This window comes from Urocitellus parryii, chromosome X, assembly GCF_045843805.1.
Source record: "Urocitellus parryii isolate mUroPar1 chromosome X, mUroPar1.hap1, whole genome shotgun sequence".
Classification (NCBI taxonomy): domain Eukaryota; kingdom Metazoa; phylum Chordata; class Mammalia; order Rodentia; family Sciuridae; genus Urocitellus; species Urocitellus parryii.
This window is the reverse complement of record NC_135547.1, coordinates 92,580,790-92,587,857: the sequence shown is the minus strand read 5'-3', so window position 1 is coordinate 92,587,857 and position 7,068 is coordinate 92,580,790. Positions and strand designations below refer to the sequence as shown.

The 7,068-nt window shown below is 40.8% G+C and overlaps 1 pseudogene; it reads right to left on the bottom strand.

Moving 5' to 3' along the window:
* Positions 1-4,615: 4,615 nt before the first annotated feature.
* On the bottom strand, positions 4,616-5,248 carry LOC113200349 (high mobility group protein B3 pseudogene; annotated as a pseudogene).
* Positions 5,249-7,068: the final 1,820 nt, after the last annotated feature.

Below are 7,068 nucleotides of genomic sequence, written 5' to 3'. Positions count from 1 at the left end.
TTTTTTTAATTTTTTTAATATTTATTTTTTAGTTTTCGGTGGACACAACATCTTTGTATGTGGTGCTGAGGATAGAACCCAGGCTGCCCGCATGCCAGGCGAGAGCACTACTTCTTGAGCCACATCCCCAGCCCCTGTAATGGTGGTTTCTGTAACAGAAACAGAATCCTCTATTTTGTAAGAGATAGCTTTTTTTTTCCCCTCTTGACTTGCAGAAGGCCTGAATGTTGTGAATTCACTCACATAGATATGAGAAACTGCTTGGTGAGCAAGACTCTGGATTTGTTGGGATTGATCAGCTACCCCTGCTGGTAGAGCTGAGATAAAGCCAGACTGAGGCTTTTGACTAGCCAATCCACAGGACAGCATCCACGATGTGAAAGCTTTGGGAGTCAGAGGGTAGAGTCACTTGCACTGAATCTTGACTGGTGATGAATAGCATGGAGAGCTCCCCATGCATGCTTTTTACATGGGGCAGTGACCTGAAAAGAGAAAAAGGATGAGCTATGGGATTCCACGGGGTCTCCTCATATCCCTGAAGTTGGTCTGTACAGTTCCTCTGTTGTTCTCCAAAAAGGCATTGTGGCCTTACTTGGCCCCAGGTCGAGTGCCCATTTGTCAAACTGTCAAGCAATCCCTAAGCACCAGTGCAGTTAAATTTGGTTCATCACATTTCCATAGATTTAGCTGGTATGCAGACAACAAGCCCACGAGAATTTATTATGTACAGACAGTAAAAGCAATGTCAGTATTGTTTTACTCCTCACAGACTTCCTCCCATGGCACTACACTGAACCAGGGGTGACAGATGACAGAAAACATCCATGGTGGCTTGCTCCATCATGGAGGATCCTCTTCTAAACTATAGATAAGCCATTTCATAGACTTGCACAAAAATCTTTGGCTATAGCCAGGCATAGTGGCACATACCTATAATCCCATCGACTTAGAAAGCTGAAGCAGGAGGATCCCAAGTTCAAAGAGAGCCTCAGCAATTTGACTGAGACCCTAAGCAATTTAGCAAAACCCTGTCTCAAAATAAAAAATAAAAAGGGTTGGAGAGGGCTGGGGATGTGGCTCAAGCGGTAGCGCGCTCGCCTGGCATGCGTGCGGCCCGGGTTCGATCCTCAGCGCCACATACCAACAAAGATGTTGTGTCTGCCGAGAACTAAAAAATAAATATTAAAAAATTCTCTCTCTCTCCTCTCTCACTCTCTCTTAAAAAAAAAAAAAGGGTTGGAGATGTAGCTGAGTGGTAAAGCACCCCTGAATTCAATCCCCAGTACTAATGGGGAAAAAAAGAAATTAAATGTATAAGATTATTCTATTCATAGGTAATTTCAATTTAGAGGTCCTTTGCATTCCCTCATTTGTCCTTTGTACAGTTGCTGTGCATTCATAGTAATTTTTTGTAAACCTTCAAGAGCTATAAACAAAACAGTTCTCTGTTGCCAGAGACTTATATTTAAATCAATATTATGAGCCAAACATCTAAATTAATTTCTTTCTTTCTTTTTTTTTGTACTAGAGATTTAACCCAGAGGCATTTTACCACTGAGTCACATCCCAAAACCTTTTTATTTTTCATTTTGAGACAGGTTCTCCTAAAGTTGTTGAGGACCTTGCTAAGTTGTTGAGGCTGGCCTCAAACTTGTGATCTTCCTGTCTCAGCCTTCGGAGTTGCTGGGGATTATGGTATGTACCACCTCGCCTGACACATTTAAATTTCTTTTAACACAAGATTAGCTATTTATATCTTCTATACTGCAGGCAAGTTAAATTCAGATTCTTATCCTCAGTTTTTAAATTAAACTGGATTTTTTTGGGGGGTACTGGGGATTGAACCCAGAGGCACTTAACACTGAGCCACATCCCCAGGCCTTTTGATTTTTTTATTTTGAGACAGGGTTTCGCTGAGTTGCCCAAGGCCTCCCCAAATTGCTTTGAACTTGCAATCCTCCTGCCTCAGCCTCTTGAGCCACTAAAATGGATTTTAATAAGTAGTTCAGGGCTGGGGATATAGCTCAGTGGTAGAGCACTTGCCTAGCATGCTGGAGATCCTGGATTCCATTCCCAGCATTATCCAGAACACCATGTCAATTTTTTAGACTTTACTAGTCCTGCCAAAATCTTAGGATAATTCAGCTCTAAGAATCATTTTTGTTCTAGTACTAAAGATTGAACCCAGCAGTACTCTACCACTAAGCTACATCCCCATCCTTTTTTGGGGGAGATGGGTGGGTACCAGGGATTGAACTCAGGGGCACTCACCTACTGAGTCACATCCCCAGCCCTATTTTTTATTTTATTTAGAGACAGGGTCTCACTGAGTTGCTTAGTGCCTCACAGTTGCTGAAGGTGACTTTGAACTCTTGATCCTCCTGGTTCAGCCTCCTGAGCTGCTGGGATTACAGGCATGTACCACTGTACCTGGCCCCAGTCCTTTTTAATTTTTGTGTTCACACAGGGTCTTGCTAAATTGCTGACATTGGCTTCAAACTTCCTCCTGCCTCAGCCTCCATTGTCATTGGTATTTCAGATGTGTGTCATATACCTTGTAAGAATCTTTTTGTGTGTGTGCTGTGGATTGAAACCAGGGCCTCATGCATGCTAGGCAAGCACTCTACCACTGGACTACACTCCCAGCTCATAAATTTTTAGATTTTTAAAAAATACATATTTTTTAGTTGTAGATGGACACAATATCTTAATTTTATTTATTTTCTGTGGTGCTGAGGATCGAACCCAGTGCTTCATGTGTGTGAAGCAAGTGCTCTACCACTGAGCAACAACCCCAGTACCTTAACTTTTTTTTAACATTTATTTTTTAGTTGTAGTTGAATATGATACTTTTATTTTATTTATATGTGGTGCTGAGGATCAAACTCAGGGCCCTGCACTTGCTAGGCAAATGCTCTACCGCTGAGCCACAACCCCAGCCCCTTAATTTTATTTTATTTTATTTTATTTACATTTTAGTTTTTAGCAGACACAACATCTTTGTTTGTATGTGGTGCTGAGGATCGAACCCGGGTCGCACGCATGCCAGGGGAGCGTGCTACTACTTGAGCCACATCCCCAGCCCCAGCCCTTAATTTTTAATAATTTGAATAATCATTGAAAAAATGATGGGCTGGGGCTGTAGCTCAGTGGTAGAGTGCCTGCCTTGCACATGTGAGGCACTGGGTTTGATTCTCAGCACCATATAAAAAGAAATAAAGATATTGTGTCCATCTACAACTAAAAAATATTTAAAAAAAAGAAAAAATGACAAGTATTGGACCTTTATTTTATTTATTTATATATGTTACTGAGAATTGAACCCAGGGCCTCATACATGGTAGGCAAGTACTCTACCACTGATCCAAACCCCAGCCCCTACAAGTATTAGGAAGGAAAATTGTACCTTTTTTGGTAGTGTTGGTGCTGGTGATTGAACCCAAGGCCTGGGCTTTCTAGTCAAGTGCTCTATGAGCTATATCCTCAGCCTGGAAGTTATACCTTAAATTTTTGGCTTTTCCTTCCCCTTTCCCTTCCCTTCCCCTCCCCCTTCTTCCCCTTCCCCCTTTCCTCCCTCCCCTCTCCTCCTCCTCCTCCTCTTCCTCTCCTCCTCCTCCTCCTCCTCCTCTTCTTTTTTTGTGGTGCTGGGGATTAAACCCAGGGCCTTGTGCACTGTAAATTTTTTTTCCTCAGTGCATCATGATTATACATAATCATATGGGAGTCATTGTCACATATTCACACAAGGTAATGTTAAAAAATGTAAATACTGTTTATTTAACTTCAAAAAACATTTCAGCATTGGAAACATACAAAAAATAACATAATATTGCAAATTGTATTTAAGTACAGAAGGTTCTTGAACTTTCATTGATGCAGTGGCTCTTCGCTTTGCTGACAATGAAGAATTCGACAGTTTGTTTGAAAACAAAGTTTAAAATCTCCTGTACTTAATATAAAAAAATTCAACACTTCTCATGCCAGCTGACCTCCCCTTTTCCACAACTAAGAAAGGTAACATAATGGTATATCACTATATACAAAAACAAAACAACCTGAAGCTAAATGGATGCCCACTATAGTGTCAACAGATTTAGCCTCACAGTGCACACCCTGAGCTACAGCCCCTCCAAAAGGCATATTCCCCAACAGCCTCAAAGCCAAGCAAGGGACATCAAGAGTGTCTCAATTGTTTTGTTCTTTTTACAAACTATAGATATATACAGTTGTAACTAAGGGCTTCTAGCCAATAACCAAATAGTTAACACCACCTTACAAATTAAAAAAAAATGCCAGAAACATTCAAATACTTTGTCACCCCAACAGCAAAATGTACAGAGTGAGAACATATTTTTAAAATGTTTGGAAATACATACAACTTTGATAGTTTCAGGGTGCCCAAGGCCACTTCCTGTAAACCACTGACAATTTCTAGAGAAATTGAGAGACTACAATTGAGAGAAATTGAGAAATTTGAGAGACTACAATATGATTGTGATCAAATTCTATAATTGAACTAATGAGAGTAACAGACGTATCTTAAATAAGATGTGTCAATCACAGACGGCGCTCCGATACTCCAAGGTATTCATAAGCAGACGGATAAACAGCTTTTTTATTCATCCTCCTCTTCTTCCTCCTCTTCATCATCTTCTACCGTTTTCCCAGCATCTTTAGCGGGGCCCTTTGCGCCACCAAAGTTTCGTTTTGACTTGTAGTCAGCAATATCCTTCTTGTATTTCTCCTTCAGCTTTGCAGCCTTAGTGATGTACGGCTGCTTTTCAGGGTCACTTAAATTTTTCCACATCTCACCCAGATTTTTCGCCACTTCTCCGATGGAGATACCAGGATGTGTGGACTTGATCTTCGGGCGGAATTCTGAACAGAATATCAAGAATCCAGACGGTGGTCTTTTGGGGGCATCAGGGTCCTTCTTGCCTCGCTTACTTGGTCCATAATCCTTCATTTCCCGATCATACCGTACTTTATCTGCCTTTGCCATTTCATCAAATTTAGATTTCTCTTTCCCAGACAATGCCTTCCATCTTTCAGAGCACTTCTTGGAAAATTCTGCAAAATTGACAGGAACTTTTGGATTTTTCTTCTTATGTTCTTTTCTGAAAGTCTGAACAAAATAGGCATAAGCAGACATCTTGCCCTTTGGTTTCTTGGGGTCACCTTTAGGCATCCTGATGTCCATTTTGTCAAAAGCCTCCTGATGAAAGAAAGTGCCCCTTGAATCCGATGCTGCCACCCGTCCGGTACCGCGGCCACAGGTTTCTGAGGGGTTGGGGCTGTGTGGCTGGGGGTGGATGGGTGGGGATGGGTGTGGCCTGTGATTGCCTCACAAAATGTAATTTGTTACGTATGCGCACCACAAATATGGTACCTAGTACCCCTCCCCTTTTTTTCCAGTACTAGGTATTAAACCCAGGCCTACTCTACCACAGGGTTATACCCTCAGCCTTTTAAATTTTGTTTTAAGACAGGTTCTTTTTGATATTTTTTGGCTAGCTCCAAACTTGTGATTCTCCTTCATTAACTTCCCAAGTAGCTGGGATTATGGGCCAGTACCACCACACCCATCTAGGAGCCATCATTTTTTTAGGGGACAAATTGCTGTTGATTTGGTTTCATTGTAATGACAACCTCAGCTGTCATCATGGACCACCAAGAAGCAAACTTGGAGGCAAGAGGTGGGCAATTGATTTCATCAGGTATAGCCTGGGCTACTTCATGTCCTTGGTTTTTTTTTTATCCCTCCTTTAGAAGCTGGGATCCTCTTTTAGTGCTAACCCTATGAGATCTTCCTCCTGCTACCCCAAGAAAATGGCTGTTCAAAGTACCATCAGTGTCAGGCAGAATAACATTTGTGTTTGGAGGACTATCAAATATACAGACTAAGTTTGGTACCAAAGTGGTCAGATACTTAAAAGAAAGATGTGGGCTGGGGATGTGGCTCAAGCGGTAGCACGCTCGCCTGGCATGCGTGCGGCCTGGGTTCGACCCTCAGCAAAGATGTTGTGTCCGCCGAGAACTAAAAAATAAATATTAAAAATTCTCTCTCTCTCTCTCTCTCTCCTCTCTCACTCTCTCTTTAAAAAAAAGAAAGATGTGATTTCAGCCAAACTGCTTCAAATAATAAAATATACAAAAGTTCAATTTAATAGGGGTGAAGGCATGAAGTAATACTCTTTTTTAGTGGTGTTAGGGATGGAACCCAGGGCTTGAGCATGCTAGGCAAGCACTCTACCATTGAGCCATTCCCTAGCCCCATAATACTCTTCTATTTATTTGTTATTTTTTAGTTTTACATGACAGTAGAATGTATTTTGACCTATCAAACATACATAGAGTATAACTTTCCATTCTTGTGGTTGTAGAGGAAGTGGAGTTTCACTGGTCATGTATTCATATATGAACATAGGAAAGTTATGTCTGATTCATTCTACTATCTTTCCCATTCCTACCCTCCCTCCCTTCCCCTTAATTCCCCCTTTCTAATTCTGGGAACCTCCACTCCTCCTTCCCTATTGTGAGTCAGCATCCACATATCAGAGAGAACATTCAGCCTTTGGTTTTATACGATTGGCTTATCTCACTTAACATGATAATTTCCAGTTCCATCCATTTATCAGCAAATGCCATAATTTCATTCTTCTTTATGTCTGAGTAATATACCATTGTATATATGTACCACACCATGATACTCTTTTTATTCACATTAATGTATGACAATCTCCCAAAATGTGATACAAAGCCCAAAATAGAAATGGGATTCCCCTCTTGAGAACCTTAAGTACGGGAGTCTACATAGTTATAAGGTTAATGGAAACACACACACACACACACCACAATCATATGTGTGTGTGTATGTATATTATATATATATATATATATATATATATACATATATATTTTAGTATCATATATATGCTAATGGCTAAAGTATACTGATATATGTGTGTGTTTATGTGTGTGTGTGTGTGTGTGTGTGTTTGTGTGTGTGTAAATCTATGCTTTAGCTATATTCTGCCAGGTGTTTAAGGGCAATTGGTCAAAACTGAT